The sequence below is a fragment of the Euprymna scolopes genome, chromosome 7, assembly GCF_053919585.1.
Source record: "Euprymna scolopes isolate OS-2025 chromosome 7, ASM5391958v1, whole genome shotgun sequence".
Classification (NCBI taxonomy): Eukaryota; Metazoa; Mollusca; class Cephalopoda; order Sepiida; family Sepiolidae; genus Euprymna; species Euprymna scolopes.
Window position 1 is genome coordinate 172,151,594 of NC_136488.1, and position 26,150 is coordinate 172,177,743.

Below are 26,150 nucleotides of genomic sequence, written 5' to 3' on the forward strand. Positions count from 1 at the left end.
AATGTACAAGAGGTTCTACCGAGATTTGAACTCGGATCACTGGATTCAAAGTCCAGAGTGCTAACCATTACACCATAGAACCTTACAGTTACCGCAACTCATTAACGATAACATTATATAAATGTATGAATGTCAGACATGAATTATACAAAAAAGCACAAAACATTCTTAATTATTTGTACTCGTGGTGATCTTGATTCCAATTTCAGATTAACAGGAAATGTACAAGAGGTTCTACCGAGATTTGAACTCGGATCGCTGGATTCAAACTCCAGAGTGCTAACCATTACACCATAGAACCTTATAATTACCACAACTCATTAACGATAAAATTATATAAATGTCTGAATGTCAGACATGAATTATACAAAGAAGCACAAAACATTATTAATTATTTGTACTCGTGGTGATCTTGATTCCAATTTCAGATTCAAAGGAAATGTACAAGAGGTTCTACCGAGATTTGAACTCGGATCGCTGGATTCAAGGTCCAGAGTGCTAACCATCACACCATAGAACCTTATTGTTACCACAACGCATTAACGATAAAATTATATACTAATGAATGTCAGACAGGAATTATGCAAAGAAGCACAAAACATTCTTAATTATTTGTACTCGTGGTGACCTTGATTAAAATTTCAGATTAAAAGGAAATGTACAAGAGGTTCTACCGAGATTTGAACTCGGATCACTGGATCAAAGCCCAGAGTGCAAACCATTACACCATAGAACCTTATAATTACCACAACTCATTAACGATAAAATTATATAAATTAATGAATGTCAGACATGAATTATACAAAGAAGCACAAAACATTCTTAATTATTTGTACTCGTGGTGATCTTTATTCAAATTTGAGATTAAAAAGAAATGTACAAGAGGTTCTACCGAGATTTGAACTCGGTTCGCTGGATTCAAAGTCCAGAGTGCTAACCATTACACCATAGAACCTTATAGTTTCATCACTCATTAACGATAACATTATATAAATTAATGAATGTCAGACATGAATTATACAAAGAAGCACAAAACATTCTTAATTATTTGTACTCTTGGTGATCTTTATTAAAATTTCAGATTAAAAGGAAATGTACAAGAGGTTCTACCGAGATTTGAACTCGGATCGCTGGATTATAAGTCGAGAGTGCTAACCATTACACCATAGAACCTTATAGTTACGACAACTCATTAACGATAAAATTATATAAATTAATGAATGTCAGACATGAATTATACAAAGAAGCACAAAACATTCTTAATTATTTGTCCTCGTGGTGACCTTGATTAAAATTTCAGATTAAAAGGAAATGTACAAGACGTTCTACCGAGATTTGAACTCGGATCGCTGGATTCAAAGTCCAGAGTGCTAACCATTACACCATAGAACCTTATAGTTACCACAACTTATTAACGATAAAATTATATACTAATGAATGTCAGACATGAATTATACAAAGAAGCACAAAACATTCTTAATTATTTGTACTCGTGGTGATCTTGATTCCAATTTCAGATTGACAGGAAATGTACAAGAGGTTCTACCGAGATTTGAACTCGGATCGCTGGATTCACACTCCAAAGTGCTAACCATTACACCATAGAACCTTACAGTTACCACAACTCATTAACGATAAAATTATATAAATGTATGAATGTCAGACATGAATTATACAAAGAAGCACAAAACATTATTAATTATTTGTACTCGTGGTGATCTTGATTCAAATTTCAGATTAAAAGAAAATGTACAAGAGGTTCTACCGAGATTTGAACTCGGATAACTGGATTCAAAGTCCAGAGTGCTAACCATTACACCATAGAACCTTATAGTTACCACAACTTATTAACGATAAAATTATATACTAATGAATGTCAGACATGAATTATACAAAGAAGCACAAAACATTCTTAATTAATTGTACTCGTGGTGACCTTGATTCTAATTTCAGATTAAAAGGAAATGTACAAGAGGTTCTACCGAGATTTGAACTCGGATCGCTGGATTCAAAGTCCAGAGTGCTAACCATTACACCATAGAACCTTATAGTTACCACAACTTATTAACGATAAAATTATATACTAATGAATGTCAGACATGAATTATACAAAGAAGCACAAAACATTCTTAATTATTTGTACTCGTGGTGACCTTGATAAAAATTACAGATTAAAATGAAATGTACAAGAGGTTCTACCGAGATTTGAACTCGGATCGCTGGATTTAAAGTCCAGAGTGCTAACCATTACACCATAGAACCTTACAGCTACCACAACTTTTTAACGATAAGATTATATACTAATGAATGTCAGACAGGAATTATACAAAGAAGCACAAAACATTCTTAATTATTTGGACTCGTGGTGACCTTGATTCAAATTTCAGATTAAAAGGAAATGTACAAGAGGTTCTACCGAGATGTGAACTCGGATCGCTGGATTCAAAGCCCAGAGTGCTAACCATTACACCATAGAACCTTATAGTTACCACAACTCATTAACGATAAAATTATATAAATTAATGAATGTCAGACATGAATTATACAAAGACGCACAAAACATTCTTAATTATTTGTACTCGTGGTGACCTTGATTAAATTTTCAGATTAAAAGGAAATGTACAAGAGGTTCTACCGAGATTTGAACTCGGATCGCTGGATTCACAGTCCAGACTGCTAACCATTACACCATAGAACCTTATAGTTACCACAACTCATTAACGATAACATTATATAAATTAATAAATGTCAGACATGAATTATACAAAGAAGCACAAAACATTCTTAATTATTTGTACTCGTGGTGATCTTGATTCAAATTTCAGATTAAAAGGAAATGTACAAGAGGTTCTACCGAGATTTGAACTCGGATCGCTGGTTTCAAACTCCAGAGTGCTAACCCTTACACCATAGAACCTTATAGCTACCACAACTTATTAATGATAAAATTATATACTAATGAATGTCAGACATGAATTATACAAAGAAGCACAAAACATTCTTAATTAATTATACTCGTGGTGACCTTGATTCTAATTTCAGATTAAAAGGAAATGTACAAGAGGTTCTACCGAGATTTGAACTCGGATCGCTGGATTCAAAGTCCAGAGTGCTAACCATTACACCATAGAACCTTACTGTTACCACAACTCATTAAAGATAACATTATATAAATGTATGAATGTCAGACATGAATTATACAAAGAAGCACAAAACATTCTTTATTATTTGTACTCGTGGTGATCTTGATTCCAATTTCAGATTAAAAGGAAATGTACAAGAGGTTCTACCGAGATTTGAACTCGGATCGCTGGATTTGAAGTCCAGAGTGCTAACCATTACACCATACAACCTTATAGTTACCACAACTCATTAACGATATCATTATATAAATTAATGAATGTCAGACATGAATTATACAAAGAAGCACAAAACATTCTTAATTATTTGTACTCGTGGTGATCTTTATTAAAATTTCAGATTAAAAGGAAATGTACAAGAGGTTCTACCGAGATTTGAACTCGGATCGCTGGATCAAAGCCCAGAGTGCAAACCATTACACCATAGAACCTTATAATTACCACAACTCATTAACGAGAAAATTATATAAATTAATGAATGTCAGACATGAATTATACAAAGAAGCACAAAACATTCTTAATTATTTGTACTCGTGGTGACCTTGATTAAAATTTCAGATTAAAAGGATATGTACAAGAGGTTCTACCGAGATTTGAACTCGGATCGCTGGATTCAAAGTCCGGAGGGCTAACAATTACACCATAGAACCTTATAGTTTCCACAACTCATTAACGATAAAATTATATAAATTAATGAATGTCAGACATGAATTATACAAAGAAGCACAAAACATTCTTAATTATTTGTACTCGTGGTTACCTGGATTAAAATTTCAGATTAAAAGGAAATGTACAAGAGGTTCTACCGACATTTGAACTCGGGTCGCTGGATTCAAAGTCCAGAGTGCTAACCATTACACCATAGAACCTTATAGTTACCACAACTCATTAACGAAATATTATATAAATGTATGAATGTCAGACATGAATTATACAAAGAAGCACAAAACATTCTTAATTATTTGTTCTCTTAGTGATCTTTATTAAAATTTCAGATTAAAAGGAAATGTACAAGAGGTTCTACCGAGATTTGAACTCGGATCGCTGGATTATAAGTCAAGAGTGCTAACCATTACACCATAGAACCTTATAGTTACGACAACTCATTAACGATAAAATTATATAAATTAATGAATGTCAGACATGAATTATACAAAGAAGCACAAATCATTCTTAATTATTTGTACTCGTGGTGACCTTGATTAAAATTTCAGATTAAAAGGAAATGTACAAGAGGTTCTACCGAGATTTGAACTCGGATCGCTGGATTCAAAATCCAGAGTGCTAACAATTACACCATAGAACCTTAGTGTTACCACAACTTATTAACGATAAAATTATATACTAATGAATGTCAGACATGAATTATACAAAGAAGCACAAAACATTCTTAATTATTTGTACTCGTGGTGACCTTGGTTCAAATTTCAGATTAAAAGGAAATGTACAAGAGGTTCTACCGAGATTTGAACTCGGTTCGCTGGATTCAAAGTCCAGAGTGCTAACCATTACACCATAGAACCTTATAGTTTCATAACTCATTAACGATAACATTATATAAATTAATGAATGTCAGACATGAATTATACAAAGAAGCACAAAACATTCTTAATTATTTGTACTCGTGGTGACCTTGATTAAAATTTCAGATTAAAAGGAAATGTACAAGAGGTTCTACCGAGATTTGAACTCGGATCGCTGGATTCAAAGCCCAAAGTGCTAACCATTACACCATAGAACCTTACAATTACCACAACTCATTAACGATAAAATTATATAAATTAATGAATGTCAGACATGAATTATACAAAGAAGCACAAAACATTCTTAATTATTTGTACTCGTGGTGATCTTGATTAAAATTTGAGATTAAAAGGAAATGTACAAGAGGTTCTACCGACATTTGAACTCGGGTCGCTGGATTCAAAGTCCAGAGTGCTAACCATTACACCATAGAACCTTATAGTTACGACAACTCATTAACGATAAAATTATATAAATATATGAATGTCAGACATGAATTATACAAAGAAGCACAAAACATTCTTAATTATTTGTACTCGTGGTGACCTTGATTCAAATTTCAGATTAAAAGGAAATGTACAAGACGTTCTACCGAGATTTGAACTCGGATCGCTGGATTCAAAGTCCAGAGTGCTAACCATTACACCATAGAACCTTATAGTTACCACAACTTATTAACGATAAAATTATATACTAATGAATGTCAGACATGAATTATACAAAGAAGCACAAAACATTCTTAATTATTTGTACTCGTGGTGATCTTGATTCAAATTTCAGATTAAAAGGAAATGTACAAGAGGTTCTACCGAGATTTGAACTCGGATCGCTGGATTCAAAGTCCAGAGTTCTAACCATTACACCATAGAACCTTAGTGTTACCACAACTTATTAACGATAAAATTATATACTAATGAATGTCAGACATGAATTATACAAAGAAGCACAAAACATTCTTAATTATTTGTACTCGTGGTGACCTTGGTTCAAATTTCAGATTAAAAGGAAATGTACAAGAGGTTCTACCGAGATTTTAACTCGGATCGCTGGATTCAAAGCCCAGTGTGCTAACCATTACACCATAGAACCTTATAGTTACCACAACTCATTAACGATAAAATTATATAAATGTATGAATGTCAGACATGAATTATACAAAGAAGCACAAAACATTCTTAATTATTTGTACTCGTGGTGACCTTGATTAAATTTTCCGATGAAAAGGAAATGTACAAGAGGTTCTACCGGGATATGAACTCGGATCGCTGGATTCACAGTCCAGACTGCTAGCCATTACACCAGACAACCTTATAGTTACCACAACTCATTAACGATAATATTATATAAATTAATAAATGTCAGACATGAATTATACAAAGAAGCACAAAACATTCTTAATTATTTGTACTCGTGGTGATCTTGATTCAAATTTGAGATTAAAAGGAAATGTACAAGAGGTTCTACCGAGATTTTAACTCGGGTCGCTGGATTCACAGTCCAGAGTGCTAACCATTACACCATAGAACCTTATAGTTACCACAACTCATTAACGATAAAATTATATAAATGTATGAATGTCAGACATGAATTATACAAAGAAGCACAAAACATTCTTAATTATTTGTACTCTTGGTGATCTTTATTAAAATTTCAGATTAAAATGAAATGTACAAGAGGTTCTACCGAGATTTGAACTCGGATCGCTGGATTCAAAGTCCAGAGTGCTAACCATTACACCATAGAACCTTATAGTTACACCAACTTATTAACGATAAAATTATATAAATTAATGAATGTCAGACATGAATTATACAAAGAAGCACAAAACGTTCTTAATTATTTGTACTCTTGGTGATCTTTATTAAAATTTCAGATTAAAAGGAAATGTACAAGAGGTTCTACCGAGATTTGAACTCGGATCGCTGGATTCAAAGGCCAGAATGCTAACAATTACACCATAGAACCTTATAGTTACCACAACTCATTAACGGTAACATTATATAAATGTATGAATGTCAGGCATGAATTATACAAAGAAGCACAAAACATTCTTAATTATTTGTACTCGTGGTGATCTTGATTAAAATTTCAGATTAAAAGGAAATGTACAAGAGGTTCTACCGAGATTTGAACTCGGATCGCTGGATTCAAAGTCCAGAGTGCTAACCCTCACACCATAGAACCTTATAGTGACGACAACTCATTAACGATAAAATTATATAAATTAATGAATGTCAGACATGAATTATACTACGAAGCACAAAACATTCTTAATTATTTTTACTCTCGGTGATCTTGATTCAAATTTGAGATTAAAAGGAAATGTACAAGAGGTTCTACCGAGATTTTAACTCGGATCACTGGATTAAAAGTCCAGAGTGCTAACAATTACACCATAGAACCTTATAGTTGCCACTACTCATTAACGATAACATTATATAAATTAATGAATGTCAGACATGAATTATACAAAGAAGCACAAAGCATTCTTAATTATTTGTATTCAAATTTTAGATTAAAAGGAAATGTACAAGAGGTTCTACCGAGATTTGAACTCGGATCGCTGGATTCAAAGTCCAGAGTGCTAACCATTACACCATAGAACCTTATAGTTACCACAATTCATTAACGATAAAATTACATAAATTAATGAATGTCAGACATGAATTATACAAAGAAGCACAAAACATTCTTAATTATTTGTACTCGTGGTGACCTTGATTCAAATTTCAGATTAAAAGGAAATGTACAAGAGGTTCTACCGAGATTTGAACTCGGATCACTGTATTCAAAGTCCAGAGTGCTAACCATTACACCATAGAACCTTATAGTTGCCACAACTCATTAACGATAAAATTATATAAATTAATGAATGTCAGACATGAATTATACAAAGAAGCACAAAACATTCTTAATTATTTGTACTCGTGGTGACCTTGATTAAAATTTCAGATTAAAAGGAAATGTACAAGAGGTTCTACCCAGATTTGAACTCGGGTCGCTGGATTAAAAGTTCAGAGTGCTAACAATTACACCATAAAACCTTATAGTTACCACAACTCATTAACGATAAAATTATATAAATGTATGAATGTCAGACATGAATTATACAAAGAAGCACAAAGCATTCCTAATTATTTCTACTCGTGGTGATCTTGATTACAATTTCAGATTAAAAGGAAATGTACAAGAGGTTCTACCGAGATTGGAACTGTGATCGCTGGATTAAAAGTCCAGAGTGCTAACCATTACACCATAGAACCTTATAGTTTCCACAACTCATTAACGATAAAATTATATAAATGTATGAATGTCAGACATGAATTATACAAAGAAGCACAAAACATTCTTAATTATTTGTACTCGTGGTTATCTTGATTAAAATTTCAGATTAAAAGGAAATGTACAAGAAGTCCAACCGAGATTTGAACTCGGATCGCTGGATTCAAAGTCCAGAGTGCTAACCATTACACCATAGAACCTTACAGTTACCACAACTTATCAACGATAAAATTATATACTAATGAATGTCTCGTGGTGACCTTGAGTCAAATTTCAGATTAAAAGGAAATGTACAAGAGGTTCTACCGAGATTTGAACTCGGATCGCTGGATTAAAAGTCCAGAGTGCTAACCATTACACCATAGAACTTTACAGTAACCACAACTCATTAACGATAAAATTATATAAATTAATGAATGTCAGACATGAATTATACAAAGAAGCACAAAGCATTCTTAATTATTTGTACTCGTGGTGATCTTGATTCAAATTTGAGATTAAAAGGAAATGTACAAGAGGTTCTACCGAGATTTGAACTCGGATCGCTGGATTCAAAGTCCAGAGTGCTAACAATTACACCATAGAACCTTATAGTTGCCACAATTCATTAACGATAACATTATATAAATTAATGAATGTCAGACATGAATTATACAAAGAAGCACAAAGCATTCTTAATTATTTGTACTCGTGGTGATCTTGATTAAAATTTCAGATTAAAAGGAAATGTACAAGAGGTTCTACCGAGATTTGAACTCGGATCGCTGGTTTCAAACTCCAGAGTGCTAACCCTTACACCATAGAACCTTATAGCTACCACAACTTATTAATGATAAAATTATATACTAATGAATGTCAGACATGAATTATACAAAGAAGCACAAAACATTCTTAATTATTTGTACTCGTGGTGATCTTGATTCCAATTTCAGATTAAAAGGAAATGTACAAGAGGTTCTACCGAGATTTGAACTCGGATCGCTGGATTCAAAGTCCAGAGTGCTAACCACTACACCATAGAACCTTATTGTTACCACAACTCATTAACGATAAAATTATATACTAATGAATGTAAGACAGGAATTATGCAAAAAGCACAAAACATTCTTAATTATTTGTACTCGTGGTGACCTTGATTAAAATTTCAGATTAAAAGGAAATGTACAAGAGGTTCTACCGAGATTTGAACTCGGATCGCTGGATTCAAAGCCCAGAGTGCTAACCATTACACCATAGAACCTTATAGTTACCACAACTCATTAACGATAAAATTATATACTAATGAATGTCAGACATGAATTATACAAAGAAGCACAAAACATTCTTAATTATTTGTACTCGTGGTGACCTTGATTAAAATTTCAGATTAAAAGGAAATGTACAAGAGGTTCTACCGAGATTTGAACTCGGATCGCTGGATCAAAGCCCAGAGTGCAAACCATTACACCATAGACCCTTATAATTACCACAACTCATTAACAATAAAATTATATAAATTAATGAATGTCAGACATGAATTATACAAAGAAGCACAAAACATTCTTAATTATTTGTACTCGTGGTGACCTTGATTAAAATTTCAGATTAAAAGGAAATGTACAAGAGGTTCTACCGAGATTTGAACTCGGATCGCTGGATTCAAAGTCCGGAGGGCTAACAATTACACCATAGAACCTTATAGTTACCACAACTCATTAACGATAAAATTATATAAATTAATGAATGTCAGACATGAATTATACAAAGAAGCACAAAACATTCTTAATTATTTGTACTCGTGGTGATCTTGATTCAAATTTGAGATTAAAAGGAAATGTACAAGAGGTTCTACCGAGATTTGAACTCGGATCGCTGGATTCAAAGCCCATAGTGCTAACCATTACACCATAGAGCCTTATAATTACCACAACTCATTAACGATACAATTATATGAATTAATGAATGTCAGACATGAATTATACAAAGAAGCACAAAACATTCTTAATTATTTGTACTCGTGGTGACCTTGATTAAATTTTCAGATGAAAAGGAAATGTACAAGAGGTTCTACCGAGATTTGAACTCGGATCGCTGGATTCACAGTCAAGACTGCTAACCATTACACCATAGAACCTTATAGTTACCACAACTCATTAACGATATCATTATATAAATTAATGAATGTCAGACATGAATTATACAAAGAAGCACAAAACATTCTTAATTATTTGTACTCGTTGTGATCTTTATTAAAATTTGAGATTAAAAGGAAATGTACAAGAGGTTCTACCGAGATTTGAACTCGGATCGCTGGATTCAAAGTCCAGAGCGCGATCCCCTAACACCATAGAACCTTATAGCTACCGCAACTTATTAACGATAAAATTATATACTAATGAATGTAAGACAGGAATTATACAAAGAAGCACAAAACATTCTTAATTATTTGTACTCGTGGTGACCTTGATTAAAATTTCAGATTAAAAGGAAATGTACAAGAGGTTCTACCGAGATTAGAACTCGGATCGCTGGATTCAAAGTCCAGAGTGCTAACCATTACACCATAGAACCTTACTGTTACCGCAACTCATTAACGATAACATTATATAAATGTATGAATGGCAGACATGAATTATACAAAGAAGCACAAAACATTCTGAATTATTTGTACTCGTGGTGATCTTGATTCCAATTTCAGATTAACAGGAAATGTACAAGAGGTTCTACCGAGATTTGAACTCGGATCGCTGGATTCAAAGTCCAGAGTGCTAACCATTACACCATAGAACCTTACAGTTACCACAACTCATTAACGATCAAATTATATAAATGTATGAAATTCAGACATGAATTATACAAAGAAGCACAAAACATTCTTAATTATTTGTACTCGTGGTGATCTTTATTCAAATTTCAGATTAAAAGGAAATGTGCAAGAGGTTCTACCGAGATTTGAACTCGGATCGCTGGATTCAAAGTTCGGAGGGCTAACAATTACACCATCGAACCTTATAGTTACCACAACTCATTAACGATAAAATTATATAAATTAATGAATGTCAGACATGAATTATACAAAGAAGCTCACAACATTCTTAATTATTTGTACTCGTGGGGACCTTGATTAAAATTTCAGATTAAAAGGAAATGTACAAGAAGTTCTACCGAGATTTGAACTCAGGTTGCTGGATTCAAAGTTCAGAATGCTAACCATTACACCATAAAACCTTATAGTTACCACAACTCATTAACGATAACATTATATAAATGTATGAATGTCAGACATGAATTATACAAAGAAGCACAAAACATTCTTAATTATTTGTACTCGTGGTGACCTTGATTAAAATTTCAGATTAAAAGGAAATGTGCAAGAGGTTCTACCGAGATTTGAACTCGGATCGCTGGATTCAAAGTTCGGAGGGCTAACAATTACACCATCGAACCTTATAGTTACCACAACTCATTAACGATAACATTATATAAATTAATCAATGTCAGACATGAATTATACAAAGAAGCACAAAACATTCTTAATTATTTGTACTCATGGTGATCTTTATTCAAATGTGAGATTAAAAAGAAATGTACAAGAGGTTCTACCGAGATTTGAACTCGGTTCGCTGGATTCAAAGTCCAGAGTGCTAACCATTACACCATAGAACCTTATAGTTTCATAACTCATAAACGATAAAATTATATAAATTAATAAATGTCAGACATAAGTTATACAAAGAAGCAAAAAACATTCTTAATTATTTGTACTCGTGGTGACCTTGATTAAAATTTCAGATTAAAAGGAAATGTACAAGAGGTTCTACCGAGATTTGAACTCAGGTTGCTGGATTCACAGTTCAGAATGCTAACCATTACACCATAAAACCTTATAGTTACCACAACTCATTAACGATAACATTATATAAATATATGAATGTCAGACATGAATTATACAAAGAAGCACAAAACATTCTTAATTATTTGTACTCGTGGTGATCTTGATTCAAATTTGAGATTAAAAGGAAATGTACAAGAGGTTCTACCGACGTTTGAACTCGGGTCGCTGGATTCAAAGTCCAGAGTGCTAACCATTACACCATAGAACCTTATAGTTACCACAACTCATTAACGATAAAATTATATAAATTAATAAATGTCAGACATGAATTATACAAAGAAGCACAAAACATTCTTAATTATTTGTACTCTTGGTGATCTTGATTAAAATTTCAGATTAAAAGGAAATGTACAAGAGGTTCTACCGAGATTTGAACTCGGATCGCTGGATTCAAAGTCCAGAGTGCTAACCATTACACCATAGAACCTTATAGTTACCACAACTCATTAACGATAAAATCATATACTAATGAATGTCCGCCATGAATTATACAAAGAAGCACAAAGCATTCTTAATTATTTGTACTCGTGGTGATCTTGATTAAAATTTGTGATTAAAAGGAAATGTACAAGAGGTTCTACCGAGATTTGAACTCGGATCGCTGGATTCAAAGTCCAGAGTGCTAACCATTACACCATTGAACCTTATAGTTACCACAACTTATTAACGATAACATTATATAAATGTATGAATGTCAGACATGAATTATACAAAGAAGCACGAAATATTCTCAACTATTTGTACTCGTGGTGATCTTGATTCCAATTTCAGATTAAAAGGAAATGTACAAGAGGTTTTACCGAGATTTGAACTCGGATCGCTGGATTCAAACTCCAGAGTGCTAACCATTACAATATAGAACCTTATAGTTACCACAGCTCATTAACGATAAAATTATATAAATTAATGAATGTCAGACATAAATTATACAAAGAAGCACAAAACATTCTTAATTATTTGTACTCGTGGTGATCTTTATTCAAATTTCAGATTAAAAGGAAATGTACAAGAGGTTCTACCGAGATTTGAACTCGGATCGCTGGATTCAAAGTCCAGAGTGCTAACCATTACACCATAGAACCTTATAGTTACCACAACTCATTAACGATAAAATTATATAAATTAATGAATGTCAGACATGAATTATACAAAGAAGCACAAAACATTCTTAATTATTTGTACTCGTAGTGATCTTGATTCAAATTTCAGATTAAAAGGAAATGTACAAGAGGTTCTACCGAGATTTGAACTCGGATCGCTGGATTCAAAGTCCAGAGTGCTAACCATTACACCATAGAACCTTACAGTTACCACAAGTTATTAACAATAACATTATATAAATGTATGAATGTCAGACATTAATTATACAAACAAGCACGAAATATTCTCAACTATTTGTACTCGTGGTGATCTTGATTCCCATTTCAGATTAAAAGGAAATGTACAAGAGGTTTTACCGAGATTTGAACTCGGATCGCTGGATTCAAACTCCAGAGTGCTAACCATTACACCATAGAACCTTTTAGTTACCACAGCTCATCAACGATAAAATTATATAAATTAATGAATGTCAGACATGAATTATACAAAGAAGCACAAAACATTCTGAATTATTTGTACTCTTGGTGATCTTGATTAAAATTTTAGATTAAAAGGAAATGTACAAGAGGTTCTAACCATTACACCATAGAACCTTATAGTTACCAGAACTTATTAACGATAACATTATATAAATTAATGAATGTCAGACATGAATTATACAAAGAAGCACAAAACATTCTTAATTATTTGTACTCGTGGTGATCTTGATTCAAATGTCAGATTAAAAGAAAATGTACAAGAGGTTCTACCGAGATTTGAACTCGGGTCGATGGATTCAAAGTCCAGAGTGCTAACCATTACACCATAGAACCTTATAGTTACCACAACTCATTAACGATAACATTATATGAATGTATGAATGTCAGACATGAATTATACAAAGAAGCACAAAACATTCTTAATTATTAGTACTCTTGGTGATCTTGATTAAAATTTTAGATTAAAAGGAAATGTACAAGAGGTTCTACCGAGATTTGAACTCGGATCGCTGGATTCAAAGTCCAGAGTGCTAACCATTACACAATAGAACCTTATAATTACCACAACTCATTAACGATAACATTATATAAATGTATTAATGTCAGACATGAATTATACAAAGAAGCACAAAACATTCTTAATTATTTGTACTCTTGGTGATCTTGATTCAAATTTTAGATTAAAAGGAAATGTACAAGAGGTTCTACCGAGATTTGAACTCGGATCGCTGGATTCAAAGTCCAGAGTGCTAACCATTACACCATAGAACCTTATAATTACCACAACTCATTAACGATAACATTATATAAATGTATGAATGTCAGACATGAATTATATAAAGAAGCACAAAACATTCTTAATTATTTGTACTCTTGGTGATCTTGATTAAAATTTTCGATTAAAAGGAGATGTACAAGAGGTTCTACCGAGATTTGAACTCGGATCGCTGGATTCAAAGTCCAGAGTGCTAACCATTACACCATAGAACCTTATAGTTACCACAACTCATTAACGATAACATTATATAAATTAATGAATGTCAGACATGAATTATACAAAGAAGCACAAAACATGCTTAATTATTTGTACTCGTGGTGATCTTGATTAAAATGTCAGATTAAAAGAAAATGTACAAGAGGTTCTACCGAGATTTGAACTCGGGTCGATGGATTCAAAGTCCAGAGTGCTAACCATTACACCATAGAACCTTATAGTTACCACAACTTCATTAACGATAACATTATATGAATGTATGAATGTCAGACATGAATTATACAAAGAAGCACAAAACATTCTTAATTATTTGTACTCTTGGTGATCTTGATTAAAATTTTAGATTAAAAGGAAATGTACAAGAGGTTCTACCGAGATTTGAACTCGCAGCACTGGATTAAAAGTCCAGAGTGCTAACCATTACACCATAGAACCTTATAGTTACCACAACTCATTAACGATAACATTATATAAATTAATGAATGTCAGACATGAATTATACAAAGAAGCACAAAACATTCTTAATTATTTGTACTCGTGGTGATCTTGATTAAAATTTCACATTAAAAGGAAATGTACAAGAGGTTCTACCGAGATTTGAACTCAGATCGCTGGATTCAAAGTCCAGAGTGCTAACCATTACACTATAGAACCTTATAGTTACCACAACTCATTAACGATAACATTATATATTAATGAATGTCAGACATGAATTATACAAAGTAGAACAAAACATTCTTAATTATTTGTACTCGTGGTGACCTTGATCAAAATTTCACATTAAAAGGAAATGTACAAGAGGTTCTACCGAGATTTGAACTCGGATCGCTGGATTCAAAGTCCAGAGTTCTAACCATTACACAATAGAACCTTATTGTTACCACAACTCATTAACGATAACATTATATAAATGTATGAATGGCAGACATGAATTATACAAAGAAGCACAAAACATTCTGAATTATTTGTACTCGTGGTGATCTTGATTCCAATTTCAGATTAACAGGAAATGTACAAGAGGTTCTACCGAGATTTGTAACTCGGATCGCTGGATTCAAACTCCAGAATGCTAACCATTACACCATAGAACCTTACAGTTACCACAACTCATTAACGATAAAATTATATAAATGTATGAATGTCAGACATGAATTATACAAAGAAGCACAAAACATTCTTAATTATTTGTACTCGTGGTGACCTTGATTCAAATTTCAGATTAAAAGGAAATGTACAAGAGGTTCTACCGAGATTTGAACTCGGATCGCTGGATTCAAAGTCCGGAGGGCTAACAATTACACCATAGAACCTTATAGTTACCACAACTCATTAACGATAAAATTATATAAATTAATGAATGTCAGACATGAATTATACAAAGAAGCACAAACATTCTTAATTTTTTGTACTCGTGGTGACCTGGATTAAAATTTCAGATTAAAATGAAATGTACAAGAGGTTCTACCGAGATTTGAACTCGGGTCGCTGGATTCAAAGTCCAGAGTGCTAATCATTACGCCATAGAACCTTATAGTTACCACAACTCATTAACGATAAAATTATATAAATTAATGAATGTCAGACATGAATTATACAAAGAAGCTCACAACATTCTTAATTATTTGTACTCGTGGGGACCTTGATTAAAATTTCAGATTAAAAGGAAATGTACAAGAGGTTCTACCGAGATTTGAACTCAGGTTGCTGGATTCAAAGTTCAGAATGCTAACCATTACACCATAAAACCTTATAGTTACCACAACTCATTAACGATAACGACACAAGTTATACAAAGAAGCAAAAAACATTCTTAATTATTGTACTCGTGGTGACCTTGATTAAAATTTCAGATTAAAAGGAAATGTTCAAGAGGTTCTACCGAGATTTGAACTCGGATCGCTGGATTAAAAGTCCAGAGTGCTAACCATTACACCACAGAACCTTATAGTTACTACAAATCATTAACGATAAAATTATATATTAATGAATGTCAGACATGAATTATACAAAGAAGCACAAAACATTCTTAATTATTTGTACTCGTGGTGACCTTGATTAAAATGTCAGATTAAAAGGAAATGTACAAGAGGTTCTACCGAGATTTGAACTCGGATCGCTGGATTAAAAGTCCAGAGTGCTAACCATTACACCATAGAACCTTATAGTTACCACAAATCATTAACGATAAAATTATATACTAATGAATGTCAGACATGAATTATACAAAGAAGCACAAAACATTCTTAATTATTTGTACTCGTGGTGACCTTGATTCAAATTTCAGATTAAAAGGGAATGTACAAGAGGTTCTACCGAGATTTGAACTCGGATCGCTGGATTCAAAGCCCAGAGTGCTAACCATTACACCATAGAACCTTATAGTTACCACAACTCATTAACGATAAAATTATATAAATTAATGAATGTCAGACATGAATTATACAAAGAAGCACAAAACATTCTTAATTATTTGTACTCGTGGTGACCTTGATTAAATTTTCAGATGAAAAGGAAATGTACAAGAGGTTCTACCGAGATTTGAACTCGGATCGCTGGATTCACAGACCAGACTGCTAACCATTACACCAGACAACCTTATAGTTACCACAACTCATTAACGATAAAATTATATAAATTAATAAATGTCAGACATGAATTATACAAAGAACCACAAAACATTCTTAATTATTTGTATTCGTGGTGATCTTGATTAAAATTTGAGATTAAAAGGAAATGTACAAGAGGTTCTACCGAGATTTGAACTCGGATCGCTGGATTCAAAGTCCAGAGTGCTAACCATTACACCATAGAACCTTACAGTTACCACAACTTATTAACGATAACATTATATAAATGTATGAATCTCAGACATGAATTATACAAAGAAGCACGAAATATTCTCAACTATTTGTACTCGTGGTGATCTTGATTCCAATTTCAGATTAAAAGGAAATGTACAAGAGGTTTTACCGAGATTTGAACTCGGATCGCTGGATTCAAACTCCAGAGTGCTAACCATTACAACATAGAACCTTATAGTTACCACAGCTCATTAACGATAAAATTATATAAATTAATGAATGTCAGACATGAATTATACAAAGAAGCACAAAACATTCTTAATTATTTGTACTCGTGGTGATCTTTATTCAAATTTCAGATTAAAAGGAAATGTACAAGAGGTTCTACCGAGATTTGAACTCGGATCGCTGGATTCAAAGTCCAGAGTGCTAACCATTACACCATAGAACCTTATAGTTACCACAACTCATTAACGATAAAATTATATAAATTAATGAATGTCAGACATGAATTATACAAAGAAGCACAAAACATTCTTAATTATTTGTACTCGTAGTGATCTTGATTCAAATTTCAGATTAAAAGGAAATGTACAAGAGGTATACCGAGATTTGAACTCGGATCGCTGGATTCAAAGTCCAGAGTGCTAACCATTACACCATAGAACCTTACAGTTACCACAAGTTATTAACGATAACATTATATAAATGTATGAATGTCAGACATGAATTATACAAACAAGCACGAAATATTCTCAACTATTTGTACTCGTGGTGATCTTGATTCCAATTTCAGATAAAAAGGAAATGTACAAGAGGTTTTACCGAGATTTGAAAACGGATCGCTGGATTCAAACTCCAGAGTGCTAACCATTACACCATAGAACCTTATAGTTACAACAGCTCATTAACGATAAAATTATATAAATTAATGAATGTCAGACATGAATTATACAAAGAAGCACAAAACATTCTGAATTATTTGTACTCGTGGTGATCTTGATTAAAATGTCAGATTAAAAGGAAATGTACAAGAGGTTCTACCGAGATTTGAACTCGGATCGCTGGATTCAAAGTCCAGAGTGCTAACCATTACACCATAGAACCTTATAGTTACTACAACTCATTAACGATAACATTATATACATGGGTGAATGTCAGACATGAATTATACAAAGAAGCACAAAACATTCTTAATCATTTGTACTCGTGGTGATCTTGATTCAAATTTCAGATTAAAAGGAAATGTACAAGAGGTTCTACCGAGATTTGAACTCGGATCGCTGGATTCAAAGCCCAGAGTGCTAACCATTACACCATAGAACCTTATAGTTACCACAACTCATTAACGATGAAATTATATTAATTTATGAATGTCAGACATGAATTATACAAAGAAGCACAAAACATTCTTAATTATTTGTACTCATGGTGATCTTGATTAAAATTTAAGATTAAAAGGAAATGTACAAGAGGTTCTAACCATTACACCATAGAACCTTATAGTTACCACAACTCATTAACGATAACATTATATAAATTAATGAATGTCAGACATGAATTATACAAAGAAGCACAAAACATTCTTAATTATTTGTACTCGTGGTGATCTTGATTCAAATGTAAGATTAAAAGAAAATGTACAAGAGGTTCTACCGAGATTTGAACTCGGGTCGATGGATTCAAAGTCCAGAGTGCTAACCATTACACCATAGAACCTTATAGTTACCACAACTCATTAACGATAACATTATATGAATGTATGAATGTCAGACATGAATTATACAAAGAAGCACAAAACATTCTTAATTATTAGTACTCTTGGTGATCTTGATTAAAATTTTAGATTAAAAGGAAATGTACAAGAGGTTCTACCGAGATTTGAACTCGGATCGCTGGATTCAAAGTCCAGAGTGCTAACCATTACACAATAGAACCTTATAATTACCACAACTCATTAACGATAACATTATATAAATGTATGAATGTCAGACATGAATTATACAAAGAAGCACAAAACATTCTTAATTATTTGTACTCTTGGTGATCTTGATTCAAATTTAAGATTAAAAGGAAATGTACAAGAGGTTCTACCGAGATTTGAACTCGGATCGCTGGATTCAAAGTCCAGAGTGCTAACCATTACACCATAGAACCTTATAATTACCACAACTCATTAACGATAACATTATATAAATGTATGAATGTCAGACATGAATTATATAAAGAAGCACAAAACATTCTTAATTATTTGTACTCTTGGTGATCTTGATTAAAATTTTAGATTAAAAGGAAATGTACAAGAGGTTCTACCGAGCTTTGAACTCGGATCGCTGGATTCAAAGTCCAGAGTGCTAACCATTACACCATAGAACCTTATAGTGACCACAACTCATTAACGATAACATTATATAAATTAATGAATGTCAGACATGAATTATACAAAGAAGCACAAAACATGCTTAATTATTTGTACTCGTGGTGATCTTGATTAAAATGTCAGATTAAAAGAAAATGTACAAGAGGTTCTACCGAGATTTGAACTCGGGTCGATGGATCCAAAGTCCAGAGTGCTAACCATTACACCATAGAACCTTATAGTTACCACAACTCATTAACGATAACATTATATGAATGTATGAATGTCAGACATGAATTATACAAAGAAGCACAAAACATTCTTAATTATTAGTACTCTTGGTGATCTTGATTCAAATTTCACATTAAAAGGAAATGTACAAGAGGTTCTACCGAGATTTGAACTCGGATCAGTGGATTCAAAGTCCAGAGTGCTAACCATTACACAATAGAACCTTATAATTACCACAACTCATTAACGATAAAATTATATAAATGTATGAATGTCAGACATGAATTATACAAAGAAGCACAAAACATTCTTAATTATTTGTACTCTTGGTGATCTTGATTAAAATTTTAGATTAAAAGGAAATGTACAAGAGGTTCTACCGAGATTTGAACTCGGATCAGTGGATTCAAAGTCCAGAGTGCTAACCATTACACCATAGAACCTTATAGTTACCACAACTCATTAACGATAACATTATATAAATTAATGAATGTCAGACATGAATTATACAAAGAAGCACAAAACATTCTTAATTATTTGTACTCGTGGTGATCTTGATTAAAATTTCACATTAAAAGGAAATGTACAAGAGCTTCTACCGAGATTTGAACTCAGATCGCTGGATTCAAAGTCCAGAGTGCTAACCATTACACTATAGAACCTTATAGTTACCACAACTCATTAACGATAACATTATCTAAATTAATGAATGTCAGACATGAATTATACGAAGAAGCACAAAACATTTCTTATTATTTGTACTCGTGGTGATCTTGATTCAAATTTCAGATACAAAGGAAATGTACAAGAGGTTCTACCTAGATTAAACTCGGATCACTGGATTCAAAGTCCAGAGTGCTAACCATTACACCATAGAACCTTATAGTTACCACAACTTATTAACGATAAAATTATATAAATTAATGAATGTCAGACATGAATTATACAAAGAAGCACAAAACATTCTTAATTATTTGTACTCTTGGTGATCTTGATTCAAATTTCACATTAAAAGGAAATGTACAAGATGTTCTACCGAGATTTTAACTCGGATCGCTGGATTCAAAGTCCAGAGTGCTAACCATTACACCATAGAACCTTATAGTTACCACAGCTCATTTACGATAAAATTATATAAATTAATGAATGTCAGACATGAATTATACAAAGAAGCACAAAACATTCTTAATTATTTGTACTCGTGGTGATCTTGATTCCAATTTCAGATTAAAAGGAAACGTAAAAGAGGTTCTACCGAGATTTGAACTCAGATCGCTGGATTCAAAGTCCAGTGTGCTAACCATTACACCATAGAACCTTATAATTACCACAACTTATTAACGATAAAATTATATACTAATGAATGTCAGACAGGAATTATACAAAGAAGCACAAAAAATTCTTAATTATTTGTACTCGTGGTGACCTTGATTAAATTTCAGATTAAAAGGCAATGTGCATGAGGTTTTACCGAGATTTGAACTCGGATCGCTGGATTCAAAGTCCAGAGTGCTAACCATTACACCATAGAACCTTATAGTTACCACAACTCATTAACGATAAAATTATATATTAATGAATGTCAGACATGAATTATACAAAGTAGAACAAAACATTCTTAATTATTTGTACTCGTGGTGACCTTGATTAAAATTTCACATTAAAAGGAAATGTACGATAGGTTCTACCGAGATTATAACTCGGATCGCTGGATTCAAAGTCCAGAGTGCTAACCATTACACCATAGAACCTTATAGTTACCACAACTCATTAACGATAACATTATCTAAATTAATGAATGTCAGACATGAATTATACGAAGAAGCACAAAACATTTCTTATTATTTGTACTCGTGGTGATCTTGATTCAAATTTCAGATACAAAGGAAATGTACAAGAGGTTCTACCGAGATTTGAACTCGGATCTCTGGATTCAAAGTCCAGAGTGCTAACCATTACACCATAGAACCTTATAGTTACCACAACTTATTAACGATAAAATTATATACTAATGAATGTCAGACATGAATTATACAAAGAAGCACAAAAAATTCTCAATTATTTGTACTCGTGGTGACCTTGATTCAAATTTCAGATTAAAAGGCAATGTGCAAGAGGTTCTACCGAGATTTGAACTCGGATCGCTGGATTCAAAGTCCAGAGTGCTAACCCTTACACCATAGAACCTTATAGTTACCACATCTCATTAACGATAACTTTTTATGTATGTATGAATGTCAGACATGAATTATACAAAGAAGCACAAAACATTCTTAATTATTTGTACTCTTTGTGATCTTGATTCAAATTTCACATTAAAAGGAAATGTACAAGCGGTTCTACCGAGATTTGAACTCGGATCGCTGGATTCAAAGTCCAGAGTGCTAACCATTACACCATAGAACCTTATAGTTACCACAGCTCATTAACGATAAAATTATATAATTTTATGAATGTCAGACATGAATTATACAAAGAAGCACAAAACATTCTTAATTATTTGTACTCGTGGTGATCTTGATTAAAATTTCAGATTAAAAGGAAATGTACAAGAGGTTCTACTGAGATTTGAACTCGGATCGCTGGATTAAAAGTCCAAAGTGCTAACCATTACACCATAAAACCTTATAGTTACCACTACTCATTAACGATAACATTATATAAATTAATGAATGTCAGACATGAATTATACAAAGAAGCACAAAACATTCTTAATTATTTGTACTCGTGGTGATCTTGATTAAAATTTCAGATTAAAAGGAAATGTAAAAGAGGTTCTACCGAGATTTGAACTCGGATCGCTGGATTAAAAGTCCAGAGTGCTAACCATTACACCATAAAACCTTATAGTTACCACAACTCATTAACGATAACATTATATAAAATAATGAATGTCAGACATGAATTATACAAAGAAGCACAAAACATTCTTAATTATTTGTACTCGTGGTGATCTTGATTAAAATTTCACATTAAAAGGAAATGTACAAGAGGTTCTACCGAGATTTGAACTCGGGTCGCTGGATTCAAAGTCCAGAGTGCTAACCATTACACCACAGAACCTTATAGTTACCACAATTCATTAACAGTAAAATTATATGAATGTATGAATGTCAGACATGAATTATACAAAGAAGCACAAAACATTCTTAATTATTTGTACTCGTGGTGATCTTGATTCAAATTTCAGATTAAAAGGAAATGTACAAGAGGTTCTACCGAGATTTGAACTCGGATCACTGGATTCACAGTCCAGACTGCTAACCATTACACCATAGAACCTTATAGTTACCACAACTCATTAACGATAACATTATATAAATTAATGAATGTCAGACATGAATTATACAAAGAAGCACAAAACATTCTTAATTATTTGTACTCGTGGTGATCTTGATTAAAATTTCAGATTAAAAGGAAATGTACAAGAGGTTCTACCGAGATTTGAACTCGGATCGCTGGATTAAACGTCCAGAGTGCTAACCATTACACCATAGAACCTTATAGTTACCACAACTCATTAACGATAACATTATATAAATTAATGAATGTCAGACATGAATTATACAAAGAAGCACAAAACATTCTTAATTATTTGTACTCTTGGTGACATTGATTAAAATTTCAGATTAAAAGGAAATGTACAAGAGGTTCTAACGAGATTTGAACTCGGATCGCTGGATGCAAAGTCCAGAGTGCTAACCATTACACCATAGAACCTTATAGTTACCACAACTCATTAACGATAACATTATCTAAATTAATGAATGTCAGACATGAATTATACAAAGAAGCACAAAACATTTCTAATTATTTGTACTCGTGGTGATCTTGATTCAAATTTTAGTTACAAAGGAAATGTACGAGAGGTTCTACCGAGATTTGAACTCGGATGGCTGGATTCAAAGTCCAGAGTGCTAACCATAACACCATAGAACCTTATAGTTACCACAACCAATTAACCATAAAATTATATAAATTAATGAATGTCAGACATGGATTATAGAAAGAAGCACAAAACATTCTTGATTATATGTACTCGTGGTGATCTTGATTCAAATTTATGATTAAAAAGGAATGTACAAGAGGTTCTACCAAGATTTGAACTCGGATCACTGGATTAAAAGTCCAGAGTGCTTACCATTACACCATAGAACCTTATAGTTACCACAAATCATTACCGTTAAAATTATATAAATTAATGAATGTCAGACATGAATTATACAAAGAAGCACAAAACATTCTTAATTATTTGTACTCGTGGTGACCTTGATTAAAATTTCAGATTAAAAGGAAATGTACAAGAGGTTCTTCCGAGATTTGAACTCGGATCGCTGGATTCAAAGTCCAGAGTGCTAACCATTACACCATAGAACCTTACTGTTACCACAACTGCTTAACGATAACATTATATAAATGTATGAATGTCAGACATGAATTATACAAAGAAGCACAAAACATTCTTAATTATTTGTACTCGTGGTGATCTTGATTCAAATTTCAGATTAAAAGGAAATGTACAAGAGGTTCTACCGAGATTTTAACTCGGATCGCTGGATTTGAAGTCCAGAGTGCTAACCATTACACCATACAACCTTATAGTTACCACAACTCATTAACGATATCATTATATAAATTACTGAATGTCAGACATGAATTATACAAAGAAGCACAAAACATTCTTAATTATTTGTACTCGTGGTGATCTTTATTAAAATTTCAGATTAAAAGGAAATGTACAAGAGGTTCTACCGAGATTTGAACTCGGATCGCTGGATTCAAAGTCCAGAGTGCTAACCATTACACCATAGAACTTTATAGTTACCACAACTCATTAACGATAAAATTATATAAATTAATGAATGTCAGACATGAATTATACAAAGAAGCACAAAACATTCTTAATTATTTGTACTCCTGGTGATCTTTATAAAAATTTCAGATTAAAAGGAAATGTACAAGAGGTTCTTTTGAGATTTGAACTCGGATCACTGGATTAAAAGCCCAGAGTGCTTACCATTACACCATAGAACCTTATAGTTACCACAACTCATTAACGATAACATTGTATAAATTACTGAATGTCAGACATGAATTATACAAAGAAGCACAAAACATTCTTAATTATTTGTACTCGTGGTGACCTTGATTAAAATTTCAGATTAAAAGGAAATGTACAAGAGGTTCTTCCGAGATTTGAACTCGGATCGCTGGATTCAAAGTCCAGAGTGCTAACCATTACACCATAGAACCTTATAGTTACCACAACTCATTAACGATAACATTATATAAATGTATGAATGTCAGACATGAATTATACAAAGAAGCACAAAACATTCTTAATTATATGTACTCGTGGTGACCTTGATTTAAATTTCAGATTAAAAGGAAATGTACAAGAGGTTCTACCGTGATTTGAGCTCGCATCACTGGGTTAAAAGTCCAGAGTGCTAACCATTACACCATAGAACCTTATAGTTACCACAACTCATTAACGATAAAATTATATACTAATGAATGTCAGACATGAATTATACAAACAAGTACAAAACATTCTTAATTATTTGTACTCGTGGTGATCTTAATTAAAAGTTCACATTAAAAGGAAATGTACAAGAGATTCTACCGAGATTTGAACTCGGATCGCTGGATTCAAAGCACAGAGTGCTAACCATTACACCATAGAACCTTATAGTTACCACAACTCATTAACGATAAAATGATATACTAATGAATGTCAGACATGAATTATACAAAGAAGCACAAAACATTCTTAATTATTTGTACTCGTGGTGATCTTGATTCAAATTTCAGATTAAAAGGAAATGTACAAGAGGTTCTACCGAGATTTGAACTCGGATCACTGGATTCAAAGTCCAGAGTGCTAACCATTACACCATAGAACCTTATAGTTACCACAACTCATTAACGATAAAATTATATACAAATGAATGTCAGACATGAATTATACAAACAAGTACAAAACATTCTTATTTTTTTTACTCGTGGTGATCTTGATTCACATTTCAGATTAAAAGGAAATGTACAAGAGGTTCTACCGAGATTTGAACTCGGATCGCTGGATAAAAAGCCCAGAGTGCTAACCATTACACCATAGAACCTTATAGTTACCACAACTCATTAACGATAAAATGATATACTAATGAATGTCAGACATGAATTATACAAAGAAGCACAAAACATTCTTAATTATTTGTACTCGTGGTGATCTTGATTCAAATTTCAGATTAAAACGAAATGTACAAGAGGTTCTACCGAGATTTGAACTCGGATCGCTGGATTAAACGTCCAGAGTGCTAACCATTACACCATAGAACCTTATAGTTACCACAACTCATTAACGA

At 32.7% G+C, this 26,150-nt stretch overlaps 86 non-coding genes across 86 annotated transcripts; all 86 read right to left on the bottom strand.

The window, feature by feature from the left end:
• Positions 1-10: 10 nt before the first annotated feature.
• On the bottom strand, positions 11-82 carry Trnaq-uug (transfer RNA glutamine (anticodon UUG)). The gene has a single exon. It is a non-coding gene; the product is annotated as a tRNA-Gln (tRNA).
• Positions 83-229: 147 nt separating this feature from the next.
• On the bottom strand, positions 230-301 carry Trnaq-uug (transfer RNA glutamine (anticodon UUG)). The gene has a single exon. It is a non-coding gene; the product is annotated as a tRNA-Gln (tRNA).
• A 147-nt stretch (positions 302-448) lies between these two features.
• Positions 449-520, bottom strand: Trnaq-uug (transfer RNA glutamine (anticodon UUG)). The gene has a single exon. It is a non-coding gene; the product is annotated as a tRNA-Gln (tRNA).
• A 363-nt stretch (positions 521-883) lies between these two features.
• Positions 884-955, bottom strand: Trnaq-uug (transfer RNA glutamine (anticodon UUG)). Its single transcript has one exon. It is a non-coding gene; the product is annotated as a tRNA-Gln (tRNA).
• Positions 956-1,101: 146 nt separating this feature from the next.
• Positions 1,102-1,173, bottom strand: Trnai-uau (transfer RNA isoleucine (anticodon UAU)). The gene has a single exon. It is a non-coding gene; the product is annotated as a tRNA-Ile (tRNA).
• Positions 1,174-1,318: 145 nt separating this feature from the next.
• On the bottom strand, positions 1,319-1,392 carry Trnaq-uug (transfer RNA glutamine (anticodon UUG)). The gene has a single exon. It is a non-coding gene; the product is annotated as a tRNA-Gln (tRNA).
• A 145-nt stretch (positions 1,393-1,537) lies between these two features.
• On the bottom strand, positions 1,538-1,609 carry Trnah-gug (transfer RNA histidin (anticodon GUG)). The gene has a single exon. It is a non-coding gene; the product is annotated as a tRNA-His (tRNA).
• Positions 1,610-1,756: 147 nt separating this feature from the next.
• On the bottom strand, positions 1,757-1,828 carry Trnaq-uug (transfer RNA glutamine (anticodon UUG)). The gene has a single exon. It is a non-coding gene; the product is annotated as a tRNA-Gln (tRNA).
• Positions 1,829-1,973: 145 nt separating this feature from the next.
• Positions 1,974-2,045, bottom strand: Trnaq-uug (transfer RNA glutamine (anticodon UUG)). Its single transcript has one exon. It is a non-coding gene; the product is annotated as a tRNA-Gln (tRNA).
• A 362-nt stretch (positions 2,046-2,407) lies between these two features.
• Trnaq-uug (transfer RNA glutamine (anticodon UUG)) lies at positions 2,408-2,479 on the bottom strand. Its single transcript has one exon. It is a non-coding gene; the product is annotated as a tRNA-Gln (tRNA).
• Positions 2,480-2,626: 147 nt separating this feature from the next.
• Positions 2,627-2,698, bottom strand: Trnah-gug (transfer RNA histidin (anticodon GUG)). Its single transcript has one exon. It is a non-coding gene; the product is annotated as a tRNA-His (tRNA).
• A 364-nt stretch (positions 2,699-3,062) lies between these two features.
• On the bottom strand, positions 3,063-3,134 carry Trnaq-uug (transfer RNA glutamine (anticodon UUG)). The gene has a single exon. It is a non-coding gene; the product is annotated as a tRNA-Gln (tRNA).
• An 803-nt stretch (positions 3,135-3,937) lies between these two features.
• On the bottom strand, positions 3,938-4,009 carry Trnaq-uug (transfer RNA glutamine (anticodon UUG)). Its single transcript has one exon. It is a non-coding gene; the product is annotated as a tRNA-Gln (tRNA).
• Positions 4,010-4,155: 146 nt separating this feature from the next.
• On the bottom strand, positions 4,156-4,227 carry Trnai-uau (transfer RNA isoleucine (anticodon UAU)). The gene has a single exon. It is a non-coding gene; the product is annotated as a tRNA-Ile (tRNA).
• Positions 4,228-4,374: 147 nt separating this feature from the next.
• Trnaq-uug (transfer RNA glutamine (anticodon UUG)) lies at positions 4,375-4,446 on the bottom strand. Its single transcript has one exon. It is a non-coding gene; the product is annotated as a tRNA-Gln (tRNA).
• A 145-nt stretch (positions 4,447-4,591) lies between these two features.
• On the bottom strand, positions 4,592-4,663 carry Trnaq-uug (transfer RNA glutamine (anticodon UUG)). The gene has a single exon. It is a non-coding gene; the product is annotated as a tRNA-Gln (tRNA).
• A 146-nt stretch (positions 4,664-4,809) lies between these two features.
• On the bottom strand, positions 4,810-4,881 carry Trnaq-uug (transfer RNA glutamine (anticodon UUG)). Its single transcript has one exon. It is a non-coding gene; the product is annotated as a tRNA-Gln (tRNA).
• Positions 4,882-5,028: 147 nt separating this feature from the next.
• On the bottom strand, positions 5,029-5,100 carry Trnaq-uug (transfer RNA glutamine (anticodon UUG)). The gene has a single exon. It is a non-coding gene; the product is annotated as a tRNA-Gln (tRNA).
• A 145-nt stretch (positions 5,101-5,245) lies between these two features.
• On the bottom strand, positions 5,246-5,319 carry Trnaq-uug (transfer RNA glutamine (anticodon UUG)). The gene has a single exon. It is a non-coding gene; the product is annotated as a tRNA-Gln (tRNA).
• Positions 5,320-5,464: 145 nt separating this feature from the next.
• Positions 5,465-5,536, bottom strand: Trnaq-uug (transfer RNA glutamine (anticodon UUG)). Its single transcript has one exon. It is a non-coding gene; the product is annotated as a tRNA-Gln (tRNA).
• A 145-nt stretch (positions 5,537-5,681) lies between these two features.
• Trnaq-uug (transfer RNA glutamine (anticodon UUG)) lies at positions 5,682-5,753 on the bottom strand. Its single transcript has one exon. It is a non-coding gene; the product is annotated as a tRNA-Gln (tRNA).
• A 366-nt stretch (positions 5,754-6,119) lies between these two features.
• Positions 6,120-6,191, bottom strand: Trnah-gug (transfer RNA histidin (anticodon GUG)). The gene has a single exon. It is a non-coding gene; the product is annotated as a tRNA-His (tRNA).
• Positions 6,192-6,338: 147 nt separating this feature from the next.
• On the bottom strand, positions 6,339-6,410 carry Trnaq-uug (transfer RNA glutamine (anticodon UUG)). Its single transcript has one exon. It is a non-coding gene; the product is annotated as a tRNA-Gln (tRNA).
• A 366-nt stretch (positions 6,411-6,776) lies between these two features.
• Trnaq-uug (transfer RNA glutamine (anticodon UUG)) lies at positions 6,777-6,848 on the bottom strand. Its single transcript has one exon. It is a non-coding gene; the product is annotated as a tRNA-Gln (tRNA).
• A 147-nt stretch (positions 6,849-6,995) lies between these two features.
• On the bottom strand, positions 6,996-7,067 carry Trnak-uuu (transfer RNA lysine (anticodon UUU)). Its single transcript has one exon. It is a non-coding gene; the product is annotated as a tRNA-Lys (tRNA).
• A 131-nt stretch (positions 7,068-7,198) lies between these two features.
• Positions 7,199-7,270, bottom strand: Trnaq-uug (transfer RNA glutamine (anticodon UUG)). Its single transcript has one exon. It is a non-coding gene; the product is annotated as a tRNA-Gln (tRNA).
• A 147-nt stretch (positions 7,271-7,417) lies between these two features.
• Trnaq-uug (transfer RNA glutamine (anticodon UUG)) lies at positions 7,418-7,489 on the bottom strand. The gene has a single exon. It is a non-coding gene; the product is annotated as a tRNA-Gln (tRNA).
• Positions 7,490-8,074: 585 nt separating this feature from the next.
• Positions 8,075-8,146, bottom strand: Trnaq-uug (transfer RNA glutamine (anticodon UUG)). Its single transcript has one exon. It is a non-coding gene; the product is annotated as a tRNA-Gln (tRNA).
• Positions 8,147-8,243: 97 nt separating this feature from the next.
• Trnak-uuu (transfer RNA lysine (anticodon UUU)) lies at positions 8,244-8,315 on the bottom strand. Its single transcript has one exon. It is a non-coding gene; the product is annotated as a tRNA-Lys (tRNA).
• Positions 8,316-8,462: 147 nt separating this feature from the next.
• Trnaq-uug (transfer RNA glutamine (anticodon UUG)) lies at positions 8,463-8,534 on the bottom strand. The gene has a single exon. It is a non-coding gene; the product is annotated as a tRNA-Gln (tRNA).
• Positions 8,535-8,898: 364 nt separating this feature from the next.
• Trnaq-uug (transfer RNA glutamine (anticodon UUG)) lies at positions 8,899-8,970 on the bottom strand. The gene has a single exon. It is a non-coding gene; the product is annotated as a tRNA-Gln (tRNA).
• A 144-nt stretch (positions 8,971-9,114) lies between these two features.
• Trnaq-uug (transfer RNA glutamine (anticodon UUG)) lies at positions 9,115-9,186 on the bottom strand. Its single transcript has one exon. It is a non-coding gene; the product is annotated as a tRNA-Gln (tRNA).
• A 582-nt stretch (positions 9,187-9,768) lies between these two features.
• Trnaq-uug (transfer RNA glutamine (anticodon UUG)) lies at positions 9,769-9,840 on the bottom strand. The gene has a single exon. It is a non-coding gene; the product is annotated as a tRNA-Gln (tRNA).
• Positions 9,841-10,424: 584 nt separating this feature from the next.
• Trnaq-uug (transfer RNA glutamine (anticodon UUG)) lies at positions 10,425-10,496 on the bottom strand. The gene has a single exon. It is a non-coding gene; the product is annotated as a tRNA-Gln (tRNA).
• Positions 10,497-10,643: 147 nt separating this feature from the next.
• On the bottom strand, positions 10,644-10,715 carry Trnaq-uug (transfer RNA glutamine (anticodon UUG)). The gene has a single exon. It is a non-coding gene; the product is annotated as a tRNA-Gln (tRNA).
• An 804-nt stretch (positions 10,716-11,519) lies between these two features.
• On the bottom strand, positions 11,520-11,591 carry Trnaq-uug (transfer RNA glutamine (anticodon UUG)). The gene has a single exon. It is a non-coding gene; the product is annotated as a tRNA-Gln (tRNA).
• Positions 11,592-11,956: 365 nt separating this feature from the next.
• Positions 11,957-12,028, bottom strand: Trnaq-uug (transfer RNA glutamine (anticodon UUG)). The gene has a single exon. It is a non-coding gene; the product is annotated as a tRNA-Gln (tRNA).
• Positions 12,029-12,175: 147 nt separating this feature from the next.
• Trnaq-uug (transfer RNA glutamine (anticodon UUG)) lies at positions 12,176-12,247 on the bottom strand. Its single transcript has one exon. It is a non-coding gene; the product is annotated as a tRNA-Gln (tRNA).
• A 145-nt stretch (positions 12,248-12,392) lies between these two features.
• On the bottom strand, positions 12,393-12,464 carry Trnaq-uug (transfer RNA glutamine (anticodon UUG)). Its single transcript has one exon. It is a non-coding gene; the product is annotated as a tRNA-Gln (tRNA).
• A 366-nt stretch (positions 12,465-12,830) lies between these two features.
• Positions 12,831-12,902, bottom strand: Trnaq-uug (transfer RNA glutamine (anticodon UUG)). Its single transcript has one exon. It is a non-coding gene; the product is annotated as a tRNA-Gln (tRNA).
• A 147-nt stretch (positions 12,903-13,049) lies between these two features.
• Positions 13,050-13,121, bottom strand: Trnaq-uug (transfer RNA glutamine (anticodon UUG)). The gene has a single exon. It is a non-coding gene; the product is annotated as a tRNA-Gln (tRNA).
• A 147-nt stretch (positions 13,122-13,268) lies between these two features.
• Positions 13,269-13,340, bottom strand: Trnaq-uug (transfer RNA glutamine (anticodon UUG)). The gene has a single exon. It is a non-coding gene; the product is annotated as a tRNA-Gln (tRNA).
• A 321-nt stretch (positions 13,341-13,661) lies between these two features.
• Positions 13,662-13,733, bottom strand: Trnaq-uug (transfer RNA glutamine (anticodon UUG)). The gene has a single exon. It is a non-coding gene; the product is annotated as a tRNA-Gln (tRNA).
• A 147-nt stretch (positions 13,734-13,880) lies between these two features.
• Positions 13,881-13,952, bottom strand: Trnaq-uug (transfer RNA glutamine (anticodon UUG)). Its single transcript has one exon. It is a non-coding gene; the product is annotated as a tRNA-Gln (tRNA).
• Positions 13,953-14,099: 147 nt separating this feature from the next.
• Positions 14,100-14,171, bottom strand: Trnaq-uug (transfer RNA glutamine (anticodon UUG)). The gene has a single exon. It is a non-coding gene; the product is annotated as a tRNA-Gln (tRNA).
• A 147-nt stretch (positions 14,172-14,318) lies between these two features.
• Trnaq-uug (transfer RNA glutamine (anticodon UUG)) lies at positions 14,319-14,390 on the bottom strand. Its single transcript has one exon. It is a non-coding gene; the product is annotated as a tRNA-Gln (tRNA).
• Positions 14,391-14,537: 147 nt separating this feature from the next.
• Trnaq-uug (transfer RNA glutamine (anticodon UUG)) lies at positions 14,538-14,609 on the bottom strand. Its single transcript has one exon. It is a non-coding gene; the product is annotated as a tRNA-Gln (tRNA).
• Positions 14,610-14,757: 148 nt separating this feature from the next.
• Positions 14,758-14,829, bottom strand: Trnak-uuu (transfer RNA lysine (anticodon UUU)). The gene has a single exon. It is a non-coding gene; the product is annotated as a tRNA-Lys (tRNA).
• Positions 14,830-14,976: 147 nt separating this feature from the next.
• Positions 14,977-15,048, bottom strand: Trnaq-uug (transfer RNA glutamine (anticodon UUG)). The gene has a single exon. It is a non-coding gene; the product is annotated as a tRNA-Gln (tRNA).
• Positions 15,049-15,850: 802 nt separating this feature from the next.
• On the bottom strand, positions 15,851-15,922 carry Trnaq-uug (transfer RNA glutamine (anticodon UUG)). Its single transcript has one exon. It is a non-coding gene; the product is annotated as a tRNA-Gln (tRNA).
• Positions 15,923-16,264: 342 nt separating this feature from the next.
• Trnak-uuu (transfer RNA lysine (anticodon UUU)) lies at positions 16,265-16,336 on the bottom strand. The gene has a single exon. It is a non-coding gene; the product is annotated as a tRNA-Lys (tRNA).
• Positions 16,337-16,481: 145 nt separating this feature from the next.
• Trnak-uuu (transfer RNA lysine (anticodon UUU)) lies at positions 16,482-16,553 on the bottom strand. The gene has a single exon. It is a non-coding gene; the product is annotated as a tRNA-Lys (tRNA).
• A 145-nt stretch (positions 16,554-16,698) lies between these two features.
• Positions 16,699-16,770, bottom strand: Trnaq-uug (transfer RNA glutamine (anticodon UUG)). Its single transcript has one exon. It is a non-coding gene; the product is annotated as a tRNA-Gln (tRNA).
• A 366-nt stretch (positions 16,771-17,136) lies between these two features.
• Positions 17,137-17,208, bottom strand: Trnaq-uug (transfer RNA glutamine (anticodon UUG)). Its single transcript has one exon. It is a non-coding gene; the product is annotated as a tRNA-Gln (tRNA).
• Positions 17,209-17,574: 366 nt separating this feature from the next.
• Positions 17,575-17,646, bottom strand: Trnaq-uug (transfer RNA glutamine (anticodon UUG)). Its single transcript has one exon. It is a non-coding gene; the product is annotated as a tRNA-Gln (tRNA).
• Positions 17,647-18,230: 584 nt separating this feature from the next.
• Positions 18,231-18,302, bottom strand: Trnaq-uug (transfer RNA glutamine (anticodon UUG)). The gene has a single exon. It is a non-coding gene; the product is annotated as a tRNA-Gln (tRNA).
• Positions 18,303-18,449: 147 nt separating this feature from the next.
• Trnaq-uug (transfer RNA glutamine (anticodon UUG)) lies at positions 18,450-18,521 on the bottom strand. Its single transcript has one exon. It is a non-coding gene; the product is annotated as a tRNA-Gln (tRNA).
• A 321-nt stretch (positions 18,522-18,842) lies between these two features.
• Trnaq-uug (transfer RNA glutamine (anticodon UUG)) lies at positions 18,843-18,914 on the bottom strand. Its single transcript has one exon. It is a non-coding gene; the product is annotated as a tRNA-Gln (tRNA).
• A 147-nt stretch (positions 18,915-19,061) lies between these two features.
• Trnaq-uug (transfer RNA glutamine (anticodon UUG)) lies at positions 19,062-19,133 on the bottom strand. Its single transcript has one exon. It is a non-coding gene; the product is annotated as a tRNA-Gln (tRNA).
• A 147-nt stretch (positions 19,134-19,280) lies between these two features.
• Positions 19,281-19,352, bottom strand: Trnaq-uug (transfer RNA glutamine (anticodon UUG)). The gene has a single exon. It is a non-coding gene; the product is annotated as a tRNA-Gln (tRNA).
• A 147-nt stretch (positions 19,353-19,499) lies between these two features.
• Positions 19,500-19,571, bottom strand: Trnaq-uug (transfer RNA glutamine (anticodon UUG)). Its single transcript has one exon. It is a non-coding gene; the product is annotated as a tRNA-Gln (tRNA).
• Positions 19,572-19,718: 147 nt separating this feature from the next.
• Trnaq-uug (transfer RNA glutamine (anticodon UUG)) lies at positions 19,719-19,790 on the bottom strand. Its single transcript has one exon. It is a non-coding gene; the product is annotated as a tRNA-Gln (tRNA).
• Positions 19,791-19,937: 147 nt separating this feature from the next.
• Trnaq-uug (transfer RNA glutamine (anticodon UUG)) lies at positions 19,938-20,009 on the bottom strand. The gene has a single exon. It is a non-coding gene; the product is annotated as a tRNA-Gln (tRNA).
• Positions 20,010-20,156: 147 nt separating this feature from the next.
• Trnaq-uug (transfer RNA glutamine (anticodon UUG)) lies at positions 20,157-20,228 on the bottom strand. The gene has a single exon. It is a non-coding gene; the product is annotated as a tRNA-Gln (tRNA).
• A 147-nt stretch (positions 20,229-20,375) lies between these two features.
• On the bottom strand, positions 20,376-20,447 carry Trnaq-uug (transfer RNA glutamine (anticodon UUG)). The gene has a single exon. It is a non-coding gene; the product is annotated as a tRNA-Gln (tRNA).
• Positions 20,448-20,810: 363 nt separating this feature from the next.
• On the bottom strand, positions 20,811-20,884 carry Trnaq-uug (transfer RNA glutamine (anticodon UUG)). Its single transcript has one exon. It is a non-coding gene; the product is annotated as a tRNA-Gln (tRNA).
• Positions 20,885-21,031: 147 nt separating this feature from the next.
• Trnaq-uug (transfer RNA glutamine (anticodon UUG)) lies at positions 21,032-21,103 on the bottom strand. The gene has a single exon. It is a non-coding gene; the product is annotated as a tRNA-Gln (tRNA).
• Positions 21,104-21,247: 144 nt separating this feature from the next.
• Positions 21,248-21,319, bottom strand: Trnaq-uug (transfer RNA glutamine (anticodon UUG)). The gene has a single exon. It is a non-coding gene; the product is annotated as a tRNA-Gln (tRNA).
• A 145-nt stretch (positions 21,320-21,464) lies between these two features.
• Trnaq-uug (transfer RNA glutamine (anticodon UUG)) lies at positions 21,465-21,536 on the bottom strand. The gene has a single exon. It is a non-coding gene; the product is annotated as a tRNA-Gln (tRNA).
• Positions 21,537-21,683: 147 nt separating this feature from the next.
• Positions 21,684-21,755, bottom strand: Trnaq-uug (transfer RNA glutamine (anticodon UUG)). Its single transcript has one exon. It is a non-coding gene; the product is annotated as a tRNA-Gln (tRNA).
• A 145-nt stretch (positions 21,756-21,900) lies between these two features.
• On the bottom strand, positions 21,901-21,972 carry Trnaq-uug (transfer RNA glutamine (anticodon UUG)). Its single transcript has one exon. It is a non-coding gene; the product is annotated as a tRNA-Gln (tRNA).
• A 147-nt stretch (positions 21,973-22,119) lies between these two features.
• On the bottom strand, positions 22,120-22,191 carry Trnaq-uug (transfer RNA glutamine (anticodon UUG)). The gene has a single exon. It is a non-coding gene; the product is annotated as a tRNA-Gln (tRNA).
• Positions 22,192-22,338: 147 nt separating this feature from the next.
• Positions 22,339-22,410, bottom strand: Trnak-uuu (transfer RNA lysine (anticodon UUU)). The gene has a single exon. It is a non-coding gene; the product is annotated as a tRNA-Lys (tRNA).
• Positions 22,411-22,557: 147 nt separating this feature from the next.
• Positions 22,558-22,629, bottom strand: Trnak-uuu (transfer RNA lysine (anticodon UUU)). The gene has a single exon. It is a non-coding gene; the product is annotated as a tRNA-Lys (tRNA).
• Positions 22,630-22,776: 147 nt separating this feature from the next.
• On the bottom strand, positions 22,777-22,848 carry Trnaq-uug (transfer RNA glutamine (anticodon UUG)). The gene has a single exon. It is a non-coding gene; the product is annotated as a tRNA-Gln (tRNA).
• Positions 22,849-22,995: 147 nt separating this feature from the next.
• Trnah-gug (transfer RNA histidin (anticodon GUG)) lies at positions 22,996-23,067 on the bottom strand. Its single transcript has one exon. It is a non-coding gene; the product is annotated as a tRNA-His (tRNA).
• Positions 23,068-23,214: 147 nt separating this feature from the next.
• Positions 23,215-23,286, bottom strand: Trnak-uuu (transfer RNA lysine (anticodon UUU)). Its single transcript has one exon. It is a non-coding gene; the product is annotated as a tRNA-Lys (tRNA).
• A 147-nt stretch (positions 23,287-23,433) lies between these two features.
• On the bottom strand, positions 23,434-23,505 carry Trnaq-uug (transfer RNA glutamine (anticodon UUG)). The gene has a single exon. It is a non-coding gene; the product is annotated as a tRNA-Gln (tRNA).
• Positions 23,506-23,652: 147 nt separating this feature from the next.
• On the bottom strand, positions 23,653-23,724 carry Trnaq-uug (transfer RNA glutamine (anticodon UUG)). Its single transcript has one exon. It is a non-coding gene; the product is annotated as a tRNA-Gln (tRNA).
• A 147-nt stretch (positions 23,725-23,871) lies between these two features.
• On the bottom strand, positions 23,872-23,943 carry Trnak-uuu (transfer RNA lysine (anticodon UUU)). The gene has a single exon. It is a non-coding gene; the product is annotated as a tRNA-Lys (tRNA).
• A 147-nt stretch (positions 23,944-24,090) lies between these two features.
• Positions 24,091-24,162, bottom strand: Trnaq-uug (transfer RNA glutamine (anticodon UUG)). The gene has a single exon. It is a non-coding gene; the product is annotated as a tRNA-Gln (tRNA).
• Positions 24,163-24,528: 366 nt separating this feature from the next.
• Trnaq-uug (transfer RNA glutamine (anticodon UUG)) lies at positions 24,529-24,600 on the bottom strand. Its single transcript has one exon. It is a non-coding gene; the product is annotated as a tRNA-Gln (tRNA).
• A 366-nt stretch (positions 24,601-24,966) lies between these two features.
• On the bottom strand, positions 24,967-25,038 carry Trnaq-uug (transfer RNA glutamine (anticodon UUG)). Its single transcript has one exon. It is a non-coding gene; the product is annotated as a tRNA-Gln (tRNA).
• Positions 25,039-25,619: 581 nt separating this feature from the next.
• Positions 25,620-25,691, bottom strand: Trnaq-uug (transfer RNA glutamine (anticodon UUG)). The gene has a single exon. It is a non-coding gene; the product is annotated as a tRNA-Gln (tRNA).
• A 144-nt stretch (positions 25,692-25,835) lies between these two features.
• Trnak-uuu (transfer RNA lysine (anticodon UUU)) lies at positions 25,836-25,907 on the bottom strand. The gene has a single exon. It is a non-coding gene; the product is annotated as a tRNA-Lys (tRNA).
• Positions 25,908-26,052: 145 nt separating this feature from the next.
• Trnak-uuu (transfer RNA lysine (anticodon UUU)) lies at positions 26,053-26,124 on the bottom strand. Its single transcript has one exon. It is a non-coding gene; the product is annotated as a tRNA-Lys (tRNA).
• Between the last annotated feature and the right edge of the window lie 26 nt (positions 26,125-26,150).